Source organism: Mirounga angustirostris, unplaced genomic scaffold, assembly GCF_029215605.1.
Source record: "Mirounga angustirostris isolate CCGP_5_RB_7025 unplaced genomic scaffold, mMirAng1.0.hap1 SCAF_4, whole genome shotgun sequence".
Lineage (NCBI taxonomy): Eukaryota > Metazoa > Chordata > Mammalia > Carnivora > Phocidae > Mirounga > Mirounga angustirostris.
In genome coordinates, this window is record NW_026991712.1 from 20,858,476 (window position 1) to 20,883,076 (window position 24,601).

General features: G+C 40.1%; 1 protein-coding gene across 13 annotated transcripts in view; it reads left to right on the forward strand.

Annotated features, from left to right (window-relative positions):
* Positions 1–24,601, forward strand: part of SAMD12 (sterile alpha motif domain containing 12) — a 386,018-nt gene that overhangs the window by 52,260 nt on the left and 309,157 nt on the right. The window lies entirely within an intron of this gene.

Genomic DNA, 24,601 nt, shown 5'->3' on the forward strand with positions numbered 1-24,601 from the left:
CACCTTCATCCACCAGAGTGTAAACTCTGTGAGGGCAGGGACCAGTTTTGTTCAGTGATAGATCCCTATTACTCATAACCATGCCTGGTATATGTCCAAGGGGTACAGCTGCTTTTTTGTTTACATGGATTTTTGTAATCAGTATACATTTATCACTAGGCTGATAAACTTTTTATCTTGTATGAAGCATACCAGGAGAATCTAAGTTACATGCCTTGTTTTACTGGAAAGGGAATTTTCGTATAGCAATAGTAAACCTGAAGGACACCCCATTTGTTAAGATTTTATTTATTTGACAGAGCACACAAGCCTGGGCAGCGGCAGGCAGAGGGAGAAGCAGGACCCTGGGATCATGACCTGGGCCAAAGGCAGATGCTTAACAGACTGAGCCAACCCAGGGGTCCCCACCCCTATTTATGTTACCGATGATGCTATGGTGATCACATATGTAAATAACTTGTATGATCAAATGATCATTAATTGCACACAAGTTTGGGGCTGCCAGAAACATGGTTGAAATGGCATTTGGCTACTTGGTCTGCCAAAAACCAAGGTCAAAACCAAATCCTAACAGATTTTTGGCCAAATGCCACAACCAAAGCCAGACTCTGGCACCTGCTCATTCTTAATATAATTAAGCAGTTTAGCCCCTAATTGTTCATGTGTCTATGTATACTGTGTAACCCATTTTTTGGGAGGAGGGGGTTTCTGATACTAGCTTTCTCTCATGTTGTATTAAATAGACCAGGGTTAACCCTACAAAAGCCCAGATAATAGTAACCACTGAGAGGTGGCCAGTACAGGCCAGAACTATAACAAACAGAAGAGAGGAAGACATCAAAACTTGGATTTGTTACCACACAGGCATTTTTATAGAGAATATGACTTCACTATTTTGATTTACCTTCAAATTACATAGTAAAACTCACAGGCTCTCGGGCCTAGGTCCGATCCCTGCCCTGCTATTTAATAGCTGTACCACCTGGGGCTAACTTCTTGACCTCTTTCTGGCTTCAGTGTCTTCATCTGTCCATCCAGGATAATCCTCGTATTTACCTCAGTATGTGGTTGCTAGAATCACTGCAGTTTATATATGCAGTGCTTAAAACAGCTCCTGGCATATTGTAAGATGATGTAAGTTTGCTACTATTGTTATTAATATCATTATCCTCAAAATATTTTGGACAGATGGATTAGAGAATATACTTTTTTTTTCTTTCCCTTTTTTTTTTTCTTTTAGCAGTGGATTTCAAATTGGGTGCCTATAGCCATATTGGGTTTATCAACAAGTTTTGTTTGCCCACACAGACTTAAAGTTCACTGATTCAACAGTGGAAAAACCCAGAAATTCTTTATTTAAAAACTCCAGATTTCCCACTTCTCAAACTTAAACCTGGAAATGATAAGCCTAAATTTATACCAGTTGCAGCTGTCAACGGTTGCCCCTTTTACTTTGGTTCTGTCCGTGTCTGGCCCTCTTTACTCCATGTGTTTGCAGCTGGGCTTCTATAGGCCATTTAGTTTGTGATCCTTGGTAAACAGGACCCTGACATAGCATAAAAGGTATAGTTAACCTTCTCTTATTCTGTGAGAATGGCTCCCGTATCCTTAAAAAAATGTGCATGTCGTTCTATATTCAAAGTATCTATTAGACCCCTTTTTTGGTGATACTATATTGAGCAAGACAGAAGTGGAAACTGGATTTCAAACATGTACTGTGATGCAAATTCTAATATATATTTGGAAGGAAACCAACTGAGGTCTGAGAAACTTAAAAATGTTAAAAATACAGCCATGCCAAAAGAAGCAGGAACACTTCTTGGGAGCAAGAACACTTCATGGAACTGGGTCAGCTTGTGCAAAGACCCTCAAGTACAGAAGACTATATCCTGCTTAGAAAAGAAGACCAATGTGTCACGTTTACAAATGGCTCAAGAGGATACCGGAGGAGAGATTGTGTGGTTTTGTCTGAATTTTATACTTAGTGCAATGGAAATCATTGAAGGGTTTTAGGTAGGGGAGGGACTTACAAAGAGAAGACTCGAGCTGCTCTTCAGAGTTGATTAGAAGCAAGCAAGAGTAGAAATGGGGAGACTGGGAAGTGACTATTGGAGTTTATGGTGTTGCGAGATGGTGGTGTGTTGGTCCAGGGTGGAGTCAGTAGAAACAGGGAGAAGTGGGCAAATTTAAGTTCATTTTGAAGATAGAATTGGTGAGATGTGATTAGGTATAACCCATGAGGCAAAGGGAGGAATCAAGGATGACTCAGATGTTTCTGGTTGGAGCAGCTAACTGGGCATTGGTGTTATTTAATAAGACAGGTCAATTGGCAAGGGAGGAGGGTGTTAAAAGGGGAAGCTTTGCAGGGGAAAATCAGAAGTTTCATTTTGACCATGTTAATTTTAAAATTTGAGTTACATCCAAGAGAAGATATCAAGTAGGTTATTAAACTTGTGAATCTAGGTTTACAAGGAGGTCTTAGCTAGAGATAGACCAAAGGCCGTATCTGTTGTGTATGAGTAAGAGTATGCGTGTTGGAACCAAGGGGTTTTCCATTGGTCCTTACCTCTAGGAGGTGGTATCCCTTTGGTTTCTCTGCTTGTCTTGCTGCTGCTTGGATCCTTGTTATTTTTGACGTGTCATCATTGGACTTTGAGCCTAAGAGCTAGACTGTTTAGTTTGGAGGATAATGGTAACAGCATGAAAGCACTTGGGTGGAAAGAGCTAATCCTGCCTTGTTCTGTCCAGCCTAATTTTGACTTCTCTCACCCACAGCTGTACTTGCCTACTGTTAACGGGTTTACACTTGTAGTGAAGAGGCTAGTGCTTATCATTAGCATTCAGAAAAGGGGAGGAATAGGGTTGTTGGGAATAAGCAGCTGAAACAGGTTTGGGGGAAGAGTAGAGTTGTCGGAGATGAGCGGCTGATACAGTTTTTAGGCTTTAAGGCTTATTAACCTTGCGTAGGGTTGTGAGGGTGTATCTGCTTTTACCAGTGTTTTCATGGGACGACACTTGTGTTCGTTCATCAGTATCTGCTTCTCTCCTCCTGTGCTCATGGAAGTCTGCACTTCCCAGGCTCTTAAACTGACTAGTTCTAGACAGCCTCTTGAGAAAAAGCAACAAGTACTAACAGCAGCAAAACCCTAGCAAAACTTTCAAATCCCTCTTTCTTTTTGGAGATTACGGTGGCTACGTGTTTAGATCGCAGAACACCAAGTCAAAGGAACTTTGATCACCAAGTCATCCCATGGAGGACAGCTACCTGGGAGCTGACTTAGAGCTGACTTTTCACAGAAGCAAGAAATAAACTTGTGTCCTGAGATTTTGAGGGATGTTTGTTATTGCCACATAAGCCTAGCCTAACCAGATCAATCCATGTGACATCTGGAAACAATACAGTGATGCTTGCTCAAAATGTAAGCTACTCACAGGCATCTTGCTGAACGTCAGGCCAAATACAACCCCCCAAAAAGATGGGTGTGCTTAACAATTACTTAGAAGTCAGTATCGATCATAACTTTCTTTTTAACAGATGGAAGACGATCAGTGCTCTTTTTTACTCTCAATTACTGAACTAAAATCACTATTTGAAGATTTTTAAAGCCCTTCTCCTGGGTCCCAGTGGTAGTTACCAGTGTTGGGACCTTCTGTTGCATGTGTATCCCTACTGCCCCATTTTGTGTTTGTGGGTAATTGACAGCCGTTAGTGGCCATGTCCTTCTCATTTTGATTTCCTTTCATATGGTGTGCTTTCTTCTAGCATGTGCCACTAAGTGCTCAGCATTTGTAACTGGTCTAAATTGTTGGGCTTAAAATTCAGAGGTCAATGTTTTTTTCCTTTTGTCATGGGGGATGGGGTGGAGGGGGAGGGGGAGTTAATCTGCTTAAGCAATCACTCTGTTTTGGAAAAATTGACCTATTTTTCCCTCCTGAATGCAAATCTGCTCTGCATCTTGTACTGTTTACACAGGGACTTTCTGAGACACAAGTGCTTCTCCTTGAATGACCCCTTTCTCTCTTGGGCTTCCATGGCTAATATTTATCGGCAACATCTGGGGTTTAGCGCAACGAAGTTATTTACAGCCGTGCTTATTAGTGCACTTCTGTGAGTCGTGGGAGTTTCTCTCCAGCTCCGCCATTTTGTCGAGAATGGCCCCCCATGGAGCCCTGAGATTAGCAGCTATTTTTCAGGAAGCAGAAGGTTTGTGGCCTTGATGAAAAGTCCGAGGATCCAGGGGAAAGGAATGGGTTTAAATTAGGAATCTTATAATACCGCCCTCTCACTTTACTGATAAGAAACTTTATGGGCAAAGAAGTGAAATGACTTGCAGACACATGCAAGAAATAAGCTAGAGACACCAGAAGGAGTCACTTTTTTTTTTTTTCCCTCTCTCTTCTCATCCTGGCTTTTCTTACTTGGGACTTTATTCAGTATTTATCCAGGATGTTTGCAGAGAAGGTTTCTTGGATCATAGGTCATGGCTTCATCATAGATCATCACTCAGAAGAAAAATAAGGAAATTCAGGTTGTATTTGGGTGTCCGTCCCCCCGCCCTCCCAGCATTTTAAGGATTTCTCCCCCTTCCTCCTAGAGATATTCCCAGAGCCATCACCCAGTTAGGCAGAGCAGGCAGTTGCCTTGAGCTTTGTGCTCCAGGCATGGGTGGTGAGGACTGCTGCAGAGAGCTGAATGTCAAGGACCCGCATCTTCAGCTGCTGTTGTGTGACAACCAAGCTCATGCATCTTTCCCACTCAGTCTTTAAAAAAAAATAATAATGATAATTGATACAATAGCATGTAAAGTATGTATGTCTGACTCATGGTAAAAATAACACTGGTGAGTGTACCACCACACTTAGGAAAGTCTGCTTACCTTTTTTTCTTTTAAAAGATTTATTTGAGAGTGAGTGTGCATTGGGTGAGGGGGGAGAGAGAGAAAAGGAACGGAAGAGGGAAGGTGCATCCCTCCTCTAGGAACATGTAGTCCTTTGACACAAAAATCCAGGAGGAAAAACCTAATGTATATTATATTTGACAGCAGTCAAGCCCATTACTTATCAATTTTGTAATTTTCAAGGAAGGTATTTCTTTTTAGAAATGCTGTACACTGATATTATTTGATTAACATTAAACATTACTTCTCTAAGCTGTTTTCTTTCATACTGAATGATGGGTATCAATTTCTTGTAGACTGAGGAGGAATAAATATTTTATAGCTTTCTGAACAATTTATCAGATAATCTCATGAGCCATAACCAACACTAACTTCTTTGACTTCAAGTCAGGTTGTGACATGCAGTTTAACATTTGGCTGCCTACATTGAAGAAGACAGTTTGAAAACCATGATTATAACCCCTGAGTTAAAGTTTGGGATACTTATAAATGGTTTTAATTCCCATTTTAAAGTAACCCTATGGAAGAACAATGCAAATATAACTTAAAATACAGAAATGTGCTTTTTTTTTTTTGAAAAATTTTTCTTAACCAAATGGGTAAATAAAAGGATTTATTTGTTAGGCATTATCCAAAGTTTAAATTTTTTTGAATATTGGGCTCAAAAACTCATTATTATTTCATTAAATGTGCTCTTGTAGTTTCATTTTTACTCTAGTTACTGCTTTTGTTTTTGTTTTTGTTCCTGGAGTAGGTACAGGTTTTGTGGGTCTAAGCTTAGATAGTTTTGGTAATTTTGCTACAAAATTTCAAATACAAAACTTCGTATTGAGGAAAAAAACACAAAAATTAAAAATCTGAAAGAGGTGGCAAATACCACAAACATTACAAAATCCTCCAGACTCCGTTTTTATTTACTGATCTACTTCTATAATATGTTCTTACCTTTATATTTTGACTGCTTGCTAAAGGATTGCCTTTCCCTAAGTCATTGATTTTATAGTATTTTCTGTAGCAAGACTAAAAAGATAACTCCCATCTTTCCTGGAGTATGTGTGACCCAGATTTCTTGGTGGTGGTGATATTAGAGTTCATTCCATGTGACCTCTCATACAGACGTACTTTCTGGTTGTAGTGATGCTATAGGCTTGAGCCCTAAAACAAGAATTATGATAATTTCCTGTGTTTCCAATAAACACAGCTTATTTTCTTTTCAGAATTGTATTTGTCCTATTGTCTATTCCTTAGTTACCTTTTGACTTGGTGTCCATGAGAACTAGATTCTGAGCTTGCAAGTTTCCATATCTCAGTATTAGAAGACATTTCCAAAGAGTAACTCCCTGCTTCGTTATATCTCAAAGCTTGCCTCCTTCACTGCATGGGCACTTCCAATGCCAAATGCTGCGGTTTCCATGACTGAGTCCATGCAGGTGGGGTGGGCTGGAAATATTCCTGGAAGCCGGTATGTGAGACAGCTGATAACTATACATGGAAGTAAATTGACCATGCAATACTAGAGAGACTATATAAATACATCGTGCTAAACCCAAACAAAATGTGATTCTACTTAAACTTCTCCATAGCTGGAGGCCCCAAATGTGTGTGGATACCCCACCACTACCCAACATGAAGAAGGTGTGACAGAAAGAGTAGAAAGAGACAGTTACCTTAACTAACTGTGGATGAGATACCTTATCTTAGCAAATCTCACAGTCTTCAACAAAATATATGATTATGTGATTCAGTCAGTAAGGCCCTTTCCTGGCCCTGAGAAAATGAGAGTCTGGAAGCTTCCCCAGCTTGAGTCCTATTATATTTACCCCTATTTAGCCTTAAATGTAGATGATGATCCCTAAAAAGCATTAGCTTTCTGAATCCTAGCTGCTTTAACTCTATGTATGATATGGCACTTAGATTTTATTTTTAAATTTGTTTTAAAATAAAAATGTATGGTGAGTAGAGAGAGCCATTTCCCTCAATTTAAAATTGAATTAAAAAGCAAACACACACCAGATTTACCTTATAGAAATTTACTTAAAGGGCATAGCTTTGTGTAATCATTCAGCAAGTATAACACTGGACTTGCTGTGTGCATTACTTCTATGCAAAGAAGGTTGAAGGAGAGAATGTTCTTAACTACAGCAAATACTTGTATAGCAGTTGTCACGTGGCACGTGCTCCAAGTGCATTTTGTATATCCCCATTTCTAGTTCTGTCAGAATTGCACAGTAGAGAAACTAAAAGCCCTCCCATTAAACATCTCAAGAAATGCTAAAGAGAACAGAAATCTTAATAAATGCATGGCGGAACTTGTAAGGCAGTAAAGGAAGTCTTGCTAAAAACGAGGGGACTGAAAACCAGGAGGTGAGGATATGGGAGGGCACTACGATACCTTTGTAGACAGATGACATTGGGGTTTTAATATTCATGTGGGGTTAGAAGTCAGAGAATTGGAATGGCCACCCCTGCATAAATTAAGAACTTCAAAAGGGAATATTCTGTATTCTTTAGGAATGAGTGGTCTAAAGAGTCTTCCCATTAGTATAGGAAAGCAAATGGAAAATTTTATCTGTCCTAATTTGGGTTCTAGGTAGGGGAAAAAAGGTCTTCCTAGAAAAACTTGAGTTCTTGTGCCTGATTTTCTATGAGTTGAGGACTTAAAATTCCCATGTTCCATGAGCCAAAGGATGAGAGATTAATTCCCAAATTAGTTTTTGTGCTAGTAATAGCCCTGGGACAAGTCCCAGCACAAAAATCTACTCTGAAGGGAGTCTTTTTGAGATATTAGGAAATCAATAAATAGCTCTCCTTTCTTCCCCTCCTAAACTGGGACCTGACTAAATTATTGAGTCAGGCAGCTCTTAGAATTTCACCTCTAGTCCTGATGAATCTGGTTGGACAAGGTGCGGTACATACTTTACCATCTGACCTGGTCAGCATCTTCATTGAGCTCAACTTCACAGTTGCAGGTCACCCATGTGGGACCCATATATCAATCCCCTCAAAATTGCGTATGGCCTAGTAGTTATCCGTGTCACTGTGTAATGGTAGAAGGAACAATTCATTAATAAGTGAACAATTCTAAAATTTCATGCATTTGATAAAATGTCTCAAAATGTATTTAAAAATTACATGGGAAATTGACAAATTAACAATCATACAAGAAAGCTTTAACTTCCACTTCTTAGTAAGTGATACCCTAAGTTGGACCAGTGTTACAAAGGACGTAGAAGATACAAACACCACAATAATCTTGCTCTAGTAGACAGTTAGAATCTTATACCAATAATTAAAAAATACAGGTTCTATTGGTACATACAAGCCAATAAGCTACAGGTGGCAAATTAAAGGTGCACGTGCTGTAACATGACGATTGCATCTTACATCCTTGCATAGAGAAGGTCTCAGACTTGCAAAAGAAGACATTTACAGAAATGTTAGTTATAGGATTGTTTATAATACAAAAATAACCTAAATATCCACGAGAAGACGACTAGGTAAGTTAATTATGTTGTGTTCATACAGGGAATACTAAACGTTATTTAAAATGATTGGACTTGAGTTACCTGACTCAAAATGGAGAGGTCTCATAAAGGTGAGCGACAACCAAATTGTAGAATAATCTATATGGCATAGTGAGATTTTTGTGAAGTTTAAAAATGTGGGGGAAAAAAATCCTGTTTTTGGATGTATAATAAAAATAGAGCATTCTAGATTTTATAGATTATTAGGATATTTTTTCCTGTTCATTTTTATTAAGTTTTTATTTAAATTCCAGCTAACACAGTGTAATATTAGTTGCAGGTGTACAGTATAGTGATTTAGCATTTCACAACAGTATTAGGGTTTTAGGATATTATTTTTAGCGATGCAGTGAACTTGGAGGGAGCAAGGGAGAGGAACAGGTTTTACCACAGTGCTTTAACTGTGTTTGAAGTTTTGTTTGTTTCTAAAAGCTCTGGAGTACAATTAGACATAATTTCAAGATTTTACAAATCTAAGTGAAACCACAAAGACACACATATACAAATCAGCTCTGTGAAAAAGTCTGTACCATTGGAACTATGATTATGTGTCGAGATACTCTAGTTTTGATCATCATGTGTCCTTGAACTATGGTGCCCTTTCCTACCAACTGTAGTGAGCTCCTGCATAAAGACTAATTTCAGATACTATCATTCTCCATGAGAGCTGCTTTATTGATCTACCCCAATATTAACCTTCCTAAGTGTTCCCTCAGCATTTTGCTATTCCTCTATTATGTCCCTTATGTCATAGTTAACATGGTTGCCTGTCTGTTTCTGTCACTAGACTGTGAGTTTCTTGAGGACAAACTTCGAGTCTATATCATCCCTTGCTATTAGCATTTTTATACTTACTAGGTTCTGAAAATAATCAGTTGCATTGACCATTTCAATTCAAAGATTCTTGTAATCCAAAAATTTTTTCTTGGGTGATAGCCAGAGAGACTCACACATACCTGTCACTCACCAGTTGGCAAAGGTGGGATATTGGGATGCCCAAATACTGTGACACATGGATGGTATTGATTAGGGAGTCTTAGTCATTTTTGCCACATGAGTCCTGAAGAATGTCATGTAACATCTGAAACTCCCTTACCCTCATCATGACCTTATTAGCAATTCTAGAAGGCCATGCTTGGGGGCATGTGAGTGACATTTTTGGCTATAGAATGTAAAGGGACAAATGTTGGATCTTTGAGAATATACAAAAAAAATACTCTAATTGGAATTCTTTTCTATTTTAAATCTTTAACCTTTTTTTATAAGGTGATTGGTTGGTAGATTTTGCCCTGCTCCAAATTTTAAAGATGAGAATACAGATGAGCACACCAGCAAGGACTCCAAATCTAAATTCTATACCTTTTGCTCAATGCTCTGTCCATAATTATTTTACCCTGACATTTTCTAGTTCCCCATTCTCAGGATGTGATTTCTTCCTTTTCTTTTTTCTAAGCCAGTGCAGTAGAAATAAGTAATGACTAGGGTACTCACTGGAAATCACCGAATACCAGGGATTGGTAATTGTGCCCCCAAATCATTTAAAAATCTCTTTGCTGCATAGTTGACACAGTGCTCAAGGATCTAGTCATACCTGTTACTCAATTTCATGTTGCAGTGAGAAAGCGGTTTCATTGGTTGTGATTAGGTTACTTACAGTAGAATTGACATTTTTCTTACGGTTTGTTTCTGTTCCAGAGAAGTAATGATAAACACATGGCAGATCCAGGAGCTAGTCTGCACTTCTTTGGCACTCTGTTATTTAGTGGAAATGGGGAGATGTACAATGTGCTGATTTACAGAGTAGAAGAGACCTCTTATTTAAACTTTATGGTATTAATATTTTTGAAAATTGATTTGGTTGTCAACGCGGGCTGTAGAATTCATTCAGCTGTTTGATTCATTAACAAAAGGCTTTAGATCCAGTATCTCTGATGGTGTGGAGGAAGACAAGTTTGTCGTATGTGTATCAATAATACAAAGTGATGCACTAGAAGAAATCTGGGTGGCTTCATTGTGGGTAAGGGAATGAAGAGGAGGAGTACTGTTTGGGGGAAGTGAATTTAGTATGTTCCTTCTGGCACCCACTCAAACTGTGAAACTTGAGTAAGAATATCTTAGTTGTTTTATCAGTGATTTAAACAAAACAAAGAATGGAAACCAAGTGTAAAGATAAACAACATCAGGAACGGAATTCTTCAGTATGTACCTGGAGAAAGTTGTAATGGAAAGTAATTTATAATTATTTGATTTGTGGAGATACTTTGTTGCTTATTTTGCTGTATTTTCACATTTGCTGTGTTAACAAACAACAGATGAATGTTAGCTCTTTTGTAGTTGAACTACTGATTATTTTTCTCCCAAATTCCTGATTGGTCAATTTAAGGTATGCAACCCCCTCCTGCACATGCACAGACATGGAAAAACAGGGTGTGTTAGTAAGAGTTCCTGGGGCAATAGAGCCAAAAGGCTATATAGACAGAGATCTATCTCTGTGTCTTGGCTATGTGTCCAGAGACTGACTAGTTAAGGAAGTAGCTCATGTGATTGTAGGGGCTGGCAAGGTTGAAATCCACAGGGCAGGGGGCAGGCTGGAAACTCAGTCAGGGCTTAGACATTGCAGTTTTGAGGCAAAATTCCTTCTTTGAGAAGTCTGTCTTTGCTCCTAGGGCCTTTAACTGATTGCACAAGGCCCACCTGCATTGTGGAGGGTGTTTTATTAGGGTTCTCCAAAGAAACAGAACCAATAAAGTGCACATGCGTGTGTGTGTGTGTGTGTGGTTTATTATAAGGAATTGGCTAATAAGATTATGGAGGCTAAGAAGTCTGAAATATCTGTAGTCAGTAGCATACTGGAGACCAAAGAGAGCTGATGGTACAGTTCCAGTCCAAAAGCCAGCGGGCTCAGCACCCAAGAAGAGCCAGTATTTTACTTTGAGTCCAAAGACAGGAAAAACAAAACAAAAATTTGATGTCCCAGCTCAAAGCAGTCAAGTGGAAAATACTCACTCTTGCTGAGGAGGAGGTCAGCTTTTTTGTTCTTTTCAGGTCTTCAACTGATCACCCACATTAGGGAAGGCAGTCTGCTCTACTCAGTCTGTGGATCCAAAAGTTATTCTCATCAAAAAAAAAAGCAAAAAAACAAAACAAAACAAAACCACCCTCACAGAAACACCTGGAATGATAATTGATCAAATATCTGGGCACCCATGGCCCAGTCAGGTTGACTCATAAAATTAACCATCATGGAGGACGATCTACTTAAAGTCAACTGATTGAATGTTTAAAAAAAAAATAGTGACATGAGAACATGTAGACTAGTATTTGACCAAATGATTGGGCACTGTAGCCTAGTCGACACATAAAATTAATCATCACATATGGTATATTTTTAATTTCTTTATTAAAAAAATGTAAGGTATTAGGAAGCTAGGAAGGAGAAAAAGTAATATATCCATTACCTCGCCAGAACTTGTTTTATTTTCATTGTCTGTTTAATAAAAGGGTATATTTTAAAGTATCTTGAAAATACTTGCAATAATATTTTAAATGTTTGAAAGCTTTTATCTCTTTCTCATATTTGTTTCAGTCATCAGAGCAAAAACACCAGAATGGGAGCTGGGGCTCGGGATGCCTGTCCAATCTCTGCCACTCACTTATTTCATCAGTTGAGAAAGAATGAGAATCCTCCTAAGCCTTGGTTTCCTTATCTGTTTATTAATATTTTGGGCTTGGCAATCTCTAATGACCTTTTCAGCTTGAATATTTTATTAATCCAGGGTTTCTTAGAGTGAGGTGCATCTTACACTCTCCTGCTCTATGCTGGAGGGTTGGAGGTATATACAGACAAACAATGCTTACTGAGCAATGTTTTATTATATAGTCAAACAAAAACTAGCACACAAAATCATGGTTTCCTCGTTGCTTAGGGCAGGGTGGGAACTAACAATGGGAGGAATCGTTTTAAAGAAAAATATTAAGAAAATGCATGTTTTAGACCAACATGGGAAAACATTAGAAAAGAATGAAGTTTGGGCTCTGCACTGTATTAAAATCTGTAAACTTAATTTGCCCTTAATGTGTTTTCATGCTGCTTTTCAAGAGATCCATGAAGACCAGCATTCTCTTAGCAGAAAGCAACATAGATAGTTGTTCATTTAATATTTTGCTCAACCTGCATTGAGTACAACCATGTGCCAGGTACTGGCCAGGTGCAGCAATCCCTTGGGTAAACTGAATGTGGCTGTCTTTGGCCCTTAGTACCTTACAGTCCCTCATGGGGCCTCAGGAGTGTTGATGAGTTAGAACTCAGGATCATATCCACAGTAATAGAAGTACCTACTAGAGACCAGTTTTGGGGTAACAGAGGAAGGACACTGTGCCTTGGGGACACCAGTATAGTCATTCTTGACATGGCTGAAAAATTGGGGATGAGCACTCTAAATACAAAGACTAGGATGTCCTTCCAGAGACTGTTCAGTGTTTTCAGATACATGTTTTCATATAGGAAGTGCCTGTAGAAGATGATCTTTTCGAATGTTCTCCCTAGTTCCAGGTGGCAAGCTTGAGCTAATCTTTCCATATTCATGGATTAGATTCTGGAATATTTGCCATCTCTTGGTTACCTGTTACCTGACTTGGGGCTTTTATTTCTTTACTCCCAAACAAGTCTCAAGCAAATGTACGCATATCCTATAAACATGCTTTTTCAATATTGTCATTAAAAATAAGGGGTGGGGGCAAGAGAAGAAACACGATAGTGATCTTGGATGAGGGAAAACTTTGTATCCCTGATGAAATGCCTGAGTTTGGTTTTGTGTTTGCTGGGAGCCTACTGTAAAGCAAACCGATGTGGCCTTCTGTTCTGTTCCAGGTGCCAAGAGCTTGCTGGGCCGGCTTCCCACTGAGTCTGTGTAATGCATTCCTTCTGTCCCACCCCATATTGCAGATCTGCTGAGGCTGACGACATCACCTCGGATAATAAAGCCGTTCCCAAATGTGTTAAAAGTCACACTGCCTCAAGGAGGCATGGAGGTGGGGGTGCAAAAGGGCTTGCCAATTAGCTCAACATTGTAATTTCATTTGCCTTCTTAAAGAAAAAAAAAAGTCCTCTGCAGAAATAAGAGCGATTACACATTTAAATTTGAAGTATTTTACAGCACTAATTTATTGCTCCATTGCTGTCTGCCCTGCGAGCAGATCTGTTCATCTGCTCTCTTGGCAGCCTGCCGGCTTGAAGTTTGCTTTCCCTCCTAATGGGCCTCCTCTGGACACCTTGGGAGCTGATGGGAATCGTATGGATGAAATGGGTGTGGGCTGCTGGGGAGAACTGTTTGATGCAGGGTTACTGTGGTTGAAAGCAGAGGAGTGCAGGCCTCTTCTTTCCCTATCAGGGCTGGGGTTTACAGGAATCTTGCCCTACTTTGATAGCTAAATGCTACTGGTTACTGGTAAAGGCCCATCTTAAACATCACTTGGTCCAGGAATTTTCCCTTGTTGCATTCTCCGACAGCACCCTGTGCTTCTCCCTCAACACACTCTGTGGCAGTTCCTTTGCTGTCCCCTCCCCGCACCGCAAGCTGTGGGAAGGCAGGGATGACGGCATTTCTCGAGATCATGCATGAATGCCAGGCCCCTTTCTCAACATTTCCTGTGTCTACAGTGTAGGTTGAGCTCTAGTCCCAGAGCTGCACTGCTCATGGAAGCTCCAGAGGGTGAAGGAAGGCAGTACTTGAGCTGAGTTTGGAGACCAGGTAATCAAGTGCCCTGGCTTTCAGGTTAGAAATGATCTTAGCTTAGTCTCTTATGAGCTGTGTAACTGGGGTACTTCACTTCACTTGCTGGGCATCTAACCACAGACTGACCCTGACCATAGTAGGCACTGGACACATGTTAGCTCTATTTCTCCAGTTCTAAGGTACACGTTTTGTAAACCTTTCAATGTTGCTGAAATTAAGAGACCTCTTAAAACTGCTTGCATATCCCGATTTAATTGGCAGTCTGTTTTCTTTCTCAGTGACATAAAAATAATGATGCGTCTTGGGTGCATCGGGATTTATAAAGGATGGTAGCTTGCTCTCTTCTACGAAGAACAGAGTGTCCAATCCTTTGCTTCAGTGTACAATACCTGTGTGGCATTTAGAATTGCCTGGGCTGCTTATTTTTTAATGTGTGTTTATATATGTATGCACCCATGCATGACAGTTTGGGGCCTCATCCTAGGCCCAGTGCTTTGTATGACTGAGGCCTGGGCATCTGCATTCCCCCAGTTGCCCTGGGGGCTCTGTCACAGCCAGTAGGAAACAATTCAAGAACCAGTGCCCTCATTTATCTTCTGTTGGCTTGATTCTACTTCTGAGCACTACTCTCTGCCTTTTCCTATTGGCTTTCTTCCTTCTCTCTTTATATATGGAAGCATCTAACATAACACCTGGCACAAAGCATGTTCTCAGTATATCTAACTTTTCTCCTCATCCTTTCTCCTTCATATTTTCAAAATCGGTGAGGGAATAGGACATGCAGGGGACAGAGTTGGCAGGATGTGTGGAGGAAGCAGTGGAGTGGGGGCAGGGGGAGAGCTACTGACTGGCCTCTCTCCATGTTGTTCGCAGGAAATGGGGATTGGAGATGGGGAGAAGGCCAGACACCTTGCTTGTGTGCTTCTGGGCTAGCTCCGTATCACGCTGTTCTTGTTACTTTGGTACATCAAGCCCTTTAGTTCCTATTTGGTTTTTCATGCTGTGTGGCCTGGGGGAAATCCCTAGAGCAACTCTCTACTCTCTTTGGCTGACTTACAGTCTTGACCAACCTAAATAACATGTACCTAAGAAAACCCAAACTACAGGAAGGCCTTGTGATTTGCCCATTCTTGCTAATATTTGTGACTCTTACCTAAAAAAACCCTGGACACAGATATCTCTTGTGTGCTCTCCCCCCCACTTCCAAGCTGCTGCTTCTTTTGGCTCTGTAGTGCATCCTTTCATCTTCCAGCACCCTTTCCTGGTTTTTATGGAACACTGTGCCACTTAACCAAGGCCTCAAAGATAGGAATGGATTCCTCTTAGTCTCTGTGCTCCTTTTAGGTCTTCCCACCCTTAGAACTAATTTGTCTCTGGTCAAAAATACCTGTAAACTTTGTATAGCTAATAGCTTCCCCTTGAAGTATTGTATAATTATAAAAGTGGAATATGACCTACTTTTGTGCCCCCCATATGTCCAGCACATAACTAATAATTGTGCATATGCAAGTGGGAAAAGTGAGAATGAGCGTTACCATGTGAGAAGAACTGATGGACCAGCTTAGGTCATGGAGAGTTTCAGTCTTGGGGAGATGGGAAAGGTAGGTTGGGAACAGATGGTGAAGGACCAAAGAGCTTAGGCTATTCTGTACAGAGAGGCCCCCAAATTTTTCTGAACAGGAGACTAATGGAAAAATATGTTGGTAAGATTCATTTAGCTCCAGTGGTTTGGAACTGGGAGATGTTGGAGGTAAAGTGATGGAACATGAAGACAAAGACTATTCTAGTGGGACGCCTGGGTGGCTCAGTTGGTTAAGCGTCTGCCTTCGGCTCAGGTCATGATCCCAGGGTCCTGGGATCGAGTCCCACATCGGGCTCCTTGCTCGGCAGGGAGCCTGCTTCTCCCTCTGTCTGCCTCTCCCCCTGCTTGTGTTCTGTCTCTCTGACAAATAAATAAAATCTTTAAAAAAAAAAAAAAGAAAGACTATTCTAGAAATTCCTGAGTGCCAACGATTTTGAATGTTATCAGAAGGGATGTTGGGATGGAAGGAATGTTTCCAAAAATAACTTATGAAGGAAGAGCCTTTATTGTTGAGGGATGTGGGGTCAGGATCTCTGGAGTTTCCACTGCAAACTGAAACAGGGTATGGGAAAGGGGAGCTAATAAGCGGAAAAGAAAAAGGTGATTATTTTGATTTCATTAGGGTTTGAAATGAAGGTAGCTCTTCTAAAGGAAGCTTCCAGCTAACAAAGACAGATGCGGAGGTGGATCAGTGATGGAGATAAGAGATTTGAAAGTTGTACACCTAGAGATGAAGTTGGCATCATGAGCGTGGAAAAACGAGCTGAGGACTATAAATGCACAAACTCCAGTAAGGCCCGAAATGAAGACAGGGGCCAAAGCAGGAAATCTGCAGGGCCTTAGGCATGGAATAGTCTGTTCCAGGGTCTCTGTCTTCTCAGCAACTTTTTTTGGGGGGGGGGGGCGGGAGGAGTGCTGGGACTACAGGATGGCTCTTTTTTTTCTTCATGCTTAGACGGTTTAGTTCTTTTTTCTCTCATCTTCTCTTTTGGATCTGCCTTCCCATTTTTGGGTTTTTTTTTTTTTAAATGTACTGTATGTTGGCTAATTGAATTTAAATTTTTAAAAAATGTCTTACATTTTATTTTTTCTAGCTTTAATGATATATAATTGACATGTAACATTGTAAGCTTAAGATGTACACTGTGATGATTTGATATATATATATATACTGTGAAATGATGACCACACTAAGGTTAGTTAACATATCCATTACCTCAGACCGTTACCACTTTTTTGTGTGTTTGGTGAGAACATTTAGGATCTGTTCTCTTAGCAACTTTCAAGTATGCAAAACAGTGTTTTTCCCCAACTTTGAGATGTAATTGACATACTTCATTGTAGAAGTTTAAGGTGTACAATATGTTGATTGGATACATTTATATATTGCAAATTGATTATCACCTTAGGGTTAGCTAACACTCCCATCATATTACATAATTACCATTTCTTTTTTGTGGTGACAACATTTAGGATCTACTCTTGGCAACTTTCAGGTATTATACAGTATTGGTTCGTGGTGACCACCATGTTATGCATTAGATCCCCAGAAATTATAGTCACTGGGCCCTCCATTATATTGCCTTTCCTCTTGTCTTTCTTTTCTCTCCTTTTGCCCCTCCCTCACTCCTTCACTTCTTTCATTTTCTTTTTTCTGTCTTTGGTTCCCATTTCCCTAATCTGCAGGGATGCCTGAGTATTTAGGTAGGCTAGGGACAATGTTGGATGCAAGAGGAGTATAAACAGAAAGGAAAATGTAGACAACCTTGGGAAGTTCACAGTTCTGTTATACATATTACTCACAAGATTACTTTGTCCCTCAAGGGCAAATTATTCCTCATTATTAGAAACAAAAGGCATTGTGTTATGTGGTATTTACAGGTAGCCTGTTATTGCCTAAGTGTGTATAGACTCAGAAATTAACTTTCACTTGGATCTAGTTATAAGCAACCTCATAAAGGTGACTGTCATAAAATTGCCCCTTTTTGTTCTCTGGTTTCCTAATTTTGGGAGACCTGGGACAGCTCCCTTGTATTACTATGTAGTGGCATTGGAAGTTGAGATCAGAATGCTGCCTCCGCCTCCAAATATGCATAGGACCATATTCCCATAGAAATCACTTTAAAATATATATCAAAGATTGTATTATACCTTCATTGGTATAGTATTTTAAGTACTAATTTATAGTCATAGCAAATATTATCTCAGGGATATTGTAATTTATATCTAAATTTTTATACATCATAATTTTATATGTAGATGTTGAATTTATATCTAAATACTTTATATCTAAGTAATTATTCACAAAGTGACTTGATTTTTTTTTTTTTTTGACAGAGAGCGAGAGAGGGAACATAAGCAGGGGGAGTAGGAGAGGGAGAAGGAGGCTTCCCGCCGAGCAGGGAGCCCGATGCGGGGCTCCATCCCAGGACCCCGGGATCATGACCTGAGCCGAAGGCAGACGCCTAACGACTGAGCCACCCAGGCGCCCCACAAAGTGACTTGATTTTAAAAACTAATGCTGTTCGGAAAGTAATGGAAATAGATGTACTGAGAATGAGATGATCTAATCATAGTTACCCATCTCAGAATAGCTTTTTGATATCACTCTTTGTTATCTTGCTGTTGCCTCCAAGTCCCAAGCACATACTCCGTGCAGCCACGGTAGCCCACTTCTCATTAGCTTAATAGTTCTTTCATCTTTGCATGCAGTAAAATGGACTGCCCTCTTCAAAGACCTATGTGCGCCCCCTAGCATTGCCTGGTCACCTTGACTTTTCTATGGTTTATCACCAGTAAGATATTTGGCACTCATATTTAAGAATCAAAATACGGGGTGGGGGGGGTGCCTGGCTGGCTCAGCTGGTAGAGCACATGACTCTTGATCTCAGGGTTGTGAATTCAAGCCCCATGTTGGGCATAGAGCTTACTTAAAAAACAGATAAAGAATCAAAATACTTAAAATCATGATATAACATTTGTCAATTTGATTAATTAGTGTATTTGTGTACTTTGTATGTGTCTGACAGTTTTCAGTTCCTGAAGTGTGTATGTGTTTAGTCATGAGTAAATTATAAAGCAACATAAAAATATTTGATACATGGAATTTGTTTATAAGGAATTTACAATCTAGTTGCATGGAAAGTAATAGCTTAGAATAGCAAACTATTACCCACAGGCCAAATCCTACCCCCTCTTCCTGCCTATTTTGTAAATAAAGTTTTGTTGGAACATAGCCACACACATTTGTTTACATATTATCTAGGATTACTTTCAAATTACAATGGCAGATTTGAATGATTTTGACAGATTATATGGCCCACAAAGCCTAAAATATTTATTATCGGGTCCTTTAGAGATGATTTTCTTGACTCCAAGCTTAAAAGCACTGAAGTGTAAGTCAACTGATGCCCAAAGACTTGCCCAAGGTCTCATGGATAGGCATTTTCAGATTGGCTACAAATTGATATAAAACATTATATACCTACTTGGAAGAGGGCAAGCCCAAAAGACAGACTGAAACCTCTGCTCTTGGCTGATCATATGACTTTGGACAGGGGCACATAAACCCAGAGTCCTAGTTTCTTTGTCAGAAAAGTGGGCTTAGGGGGCGCCTGGGTGGCTCAGTCCATTAAGCACTGGACTCGATTTCGCCCTCCGGTCATGATCTCAGGGTCTTGGGATCAAGCCCCTGCATTGGGCTCCACACCGAGCCTGGAGCCTGCTTAAGATTCTCTCTCCTTCTCCTCTGCCCTGCCCCCAACACCCCTCAAGCGCACATGCTCTCTCTCAACAAAAAAAAAAATGGGCACCTGGGTGGCTCAGTCGTTAAGCGTCTGCCTTCGGCTCAGGTCATGATCCCAGGGTCCTGGGATCAAGCCCCGCATCAGGCTCCTCACTCCGCGGAAAGCCTGCTTCTCCCTCTCCCACTCCCCCTGCTTGTGTTCCCTCTCACTGTGTCTCTGTCAAATAAATAAAATCTTAAAAAAAAAAAAAAGGGCTGATAGCTATCTACTTCCCTGGGTCATAAGAATTTAATGAACTAACACATGTATAGTACGTAACATGGTTACATGGTAGTTTCTCTGGGAAAGACTGGCGCCTGCCTTATAGGATTCTGCTACTTGACAGTTAAGAGGACTCCCTTGTTCTCTAATTTCAACTTCCGAGAAAGGTTCCTGATTGACCCACTCCAGTCACATGCCCACCTCTAGGTCAGTCACTATGCTACCAGGATCCTATGGCCTAAAGGAGAAGCATCTCTCATCAGAAAGGGATACAACCTAAAAGTAATACGTTAACTACTTGCCTTTACCTGTGTTGACCTCCTTATTTGACTTTACCCAACTTTTGCATATATTCCAGCTTGAGATCATCTTTTTAAGGATGAAGGCCTAGAGTGCACATGGGCATTTATTATGTGGCTAATTGCAATGGTGTAGACTTGAAGATTTTTTCCTGCAGCATCAGCAGTAGAATTAACGGCAGTTTATGAAGCTCCTAGGACACACCCAGGGTTATTTGCAATTCCCTGCGTGCTGGCTATATCAAATTTCTCTTCCACTAAGAAAGCATATGGCAGTGCAAGTGAGGCTGACATTATTACAGATGACCTTGGATCTGCTGGGAGGATGGGGAAACAATCATAAAGCACTAGCCAGCTCTAGCACTGCGTTATACTTTAAAAATTACGGACAAATCTCATCACTGATCACAACGCACTGGGGACCTTTGTTATGCTAGTTGAGAACCACTAGCCTGGAAGAACTCGGAGTCACGTTAGGGTGATGGCTTACAAAGTGAGTCACGATACAAGGTAGGTAGGTAGAGTGCCTAACAAATGGAACTGGCATCTGGAATAGTTGAGAGTGTAAAACATCCTACAGATAAAGGATTTTTGCATTTGTGGACCTGTGTTAGTTATAGGTCTCTGGTTGTAAGAAATAGAAACCCCTGTCATTAAGCAAAAAAGGGGAATTTATTGTAACAATGAAATATGTCTTCTAGCCTTCGGTTATCTAAAATAATGTCTGACAGGACGCCTGGGTGGCTCAGTTGATTAAGCGGCCGACTCTTGCTTTCGGCTCAGGTCATGATCTCAGGGTCATGAGATTGAACCCCGTGTGGGGCTCCATGCTCAGTGGGGAGTCTGTTTGAGATTCTCTCCGCCTCTCCTCCCACTCATGCATTCTCTCCCTAAAATTAAAAAAAAAAAATCTTAAACGATGTCTGACACGAACCATGAGAGATGATGGACTCTGAAAAACAAACTGAGGGTTCTAGAGGGGAGGGGGGTGGGAGGATGGGTTAGCCTGGTGGTGGGTATTGAGGAGGGCACATTCTGCATGGAGCACTGGGTGTTATGCACAAACAATGAATCATGGAACACTTCATCTAGAACTAATGATGTAATGTATGGGGATTAACATAAGAATAAAAAAAAAAAAACGATGTCTGACATATAGTAATTGCTCAGTAAATATTTGAATGCTTGAATGATCCCAACCAGTAATTCATTCTAAGGAACTCAGACAATATTCAGTCTCCAGGTCTTCTCTCTGCCTCTTGGTGCATAACACCTGATTCTCCTCTTCCCTGCAGCTCGTGTCTCTACTTCCCAGTCCATGTGGCAGCACATGGCCACATACGGCTCCTGGGTTGATGCTGTCCAGCTTCAGCCATGTGGTAAAGCTGACTTGATTCCCTTATTCCTAACTCTGTATTCTGGTAGCAAGGAATCTGATTGGCCCAGTGTGAGTTAGCGATCTACCCTTGGTAAATCACCTGTGACACAAACATGGTGGCCAGTAACATTGTCCCCAGGATCCTGTGGCTCTGGTTTGGGCGAGATGGAAAATATTCCAACGCACAAATTCATGATAGACCGGTAACAGTCCCAGGGGTATCTACTATGTGTCCCATTAAATAAATCAGTTTGAAAGTGTGAAAGCCAACTTTCCATGCAGCTCACAGCAGAACAGAATTTGCAAGGGATTGGTGATTACAGCTGGAGTCAAAATAGTTCAGCTTCCTGGTCTTGGATAGAATGTCAACCCTGTTTTTTTTTTTTTTTTTTTTTAAGATTTATCCATTTATTAGAGAGTGTGTGCATGAGCAGAGGGAGGGGCAGAGGGAGAGAGAGAATCTCAAGCAGACCCCCACTGAACACAGAGCCTGAGACGTGGCACTCTATCCCAGGACCCTGACATCACAACCTGAGCTGAAATCAAGAGTCAGATGCCCAAATGACTGAGCCACCCACGTGCCCCACCCCTATTTTTCTTCTATGATTATTTCCTCTCAAAAGAATTGTCTTTTGAGAAAGTGTCAATTGGAGGCATCCTCATTTTCATGATAGCAGCTAGTTGGTGTTGAATAATAATGCAATTCTATTCCTGGACTTCGTGATTCCATCTCTGAGCAAATGCAAAGCAGATCTTGGCAGGTATATCTATATACGATCAGGAATGCCAAGGCACCTCTCGCTGCTAACGCAGTGCAGCAGACGTGAGTGACATTTTTAGGTTGTTTGTACTGAGTGTAATAATGTTTTAATGTGGAATGTATCCTGTGTTACTCTTGGGAAACAGCTTGGTTTGGTAGAAAGGGTCAAATAGGTTTATATTCCAGTTAGGCCACTTGCTACCTCAGAATTATCAGGCAAGTTGTTTAACCTTTCTGAGTTTTAGTTTTGTTATTTGCAAAATGGAGATGCCGACATTTCGAGAGAAAGAAATAGACACCTTACCTTATACCATGTGCAAAAAAATAAATTCTAAATAGGTTAAGGAGTTAATATGATAAAAGAAAGCATTCCACATGTCAGAGGACAATATAGGAGAAAGGCTTAAGCATCACAAGCCTATTTCTAAATACAAAATCACTGTGAACACAGTTAAACACAGCATGGGAGAAGATTTGCAACATATGCACATTGCAGACATTGAATTAATATCCATACATGTTAAGTAAAACAAATATCCACAACGAATCAGTAAAACAAGCTTATTGAATAAATAGGCTAAAGGAATAAACAGGCAATTCAGAGAAGAAATTTTTAAATGACCATAAACATAAAGACTCAATTCATTATAAGTGAAAAAAAAATCACTTTTTAAAAATGAGATTACTTTGCATAGGATTAGCACAAATGAAAACATATTAAACTGTCTGGTACTAGGAAGTAATGGGAAACAATGAGCACTTGCATACACTGTCAGTGGAAATATTCTTAGCAAAGCTTCTAAGTGAGATATGAAATGTGTATACCCTTTGATCCAGCAATTGTATGTCCAGGAATCTATCAAGAATTCTTAAATTGTGCACGATAACATATATACAGGGATTCTTATTTTAGAATGTTTTGTCATAGGGAAAAATTTAGAAACAACCTTTACTAATAGAGTAAATTGTGGTGTATCTATTAGAAAAACTATAAACAAATTACCATCTATCAATAAGGGGGTTGTCAAATCAATCTTGGTATATTCATTCTGTGAAATACTATACAGAGATTTAAAGGAATGAGGTAGATCTGCAAATATGAAAATAACTCTCCAAGACCTATTGTTAAATGAAGAAAACAATCATAGAATAATATGGTACAATCCAATTTACATGAAAGGTACTTAGATTTATGTATGTAAATGTATGGAAAAGATACGGGAAGGGTCATACCCAGTTGGAGACTGGGGCCTTGGAAGCATGTTGAGATGTATGGAGTAAAGGATGATAGTCACACTTTATTATTTAACTATTTTAGGTGAAGCTCTTATTAATTTGTTTCTTCCGAAACCTAAGATAACAAAGTATATTTTCAATGGTGATAATATAAGGGTAAAGTATTAAATGAAAAATACTTAAGACAGTGCTTGGCGTATAATAGGTTCTTGATGCGTATTAGTGTTTTTTTTTTCTTTTACCTCAGCTAGAAAGAATAGGAATTATATGAATTAAGAAATGTTAAATTAGTGTCTACTATATGTCCTGGGGAGGATTTATCTGTGAGGACATTCCAATGTACCTGTGAAGAGAAGACTGATTCATAGATACAACCAACAGCAATTTGAATTGGTTTTTCCACTCCAGTGATGTTGACATCTAGACTCTGGACCATTTATTAGAACCTGAGTGCCCTTTTCCTGTTGTCATATCAGCACTCAGTGCAGAGTAATATTCTTTATATCCAACTCACTTTTGTTAGTGTTCTTATACCTTACCCAGAGGTTTTTGGTACAGTCAATCCCCTCAGTCTCCCCACTCCCTTTTATGAGTTGACTCTTTTGCCCCCTAAGTTTTGTTGCACATGTGCCTTTTGTTTCAAGCTGCCTTGACTTTTTTTTTTTTAGAAGACAAGCATGCAATAAATATGTATAACCTCTGTATTCTACCATCACCACTGCATCCCTTGTTACAATTAAGTTGTTAATTTTGAGTTAGCTACATTTTTTTTTTTTAAGTTCAGTGCAGGGCTTGAACTCACGACCTGAGTTGAGACCAAGTGTCTGAGACGCTCAACGGACTGAGACCCCCCACTCCAGGCGCCCCTAGTTAGCTACATTTCTGATCACTTATCCTTCCTCCCCTTCTAAGCAGGACATATCCATCCTTTCACGCACGCTAGTTCTTCCTTTCTGCATATCCATCTGATATAGCATGTCCTATTTACATGGCTCTTCCTGGCTAGCTTTGAGAGTTCCAGAGGGATCAGAGACCACATGTGTTCATTCATGGGCTAGATGCCATGCAGGTCCAGGACTGTAAGAGCAACGGTTGAGTAGAGCATAGCATGGACGCTCACATGTTGAAGGTGTACAGGGTTACAGGAGTGGGAATGGAACTGAAAATAATCGGAAGGACATG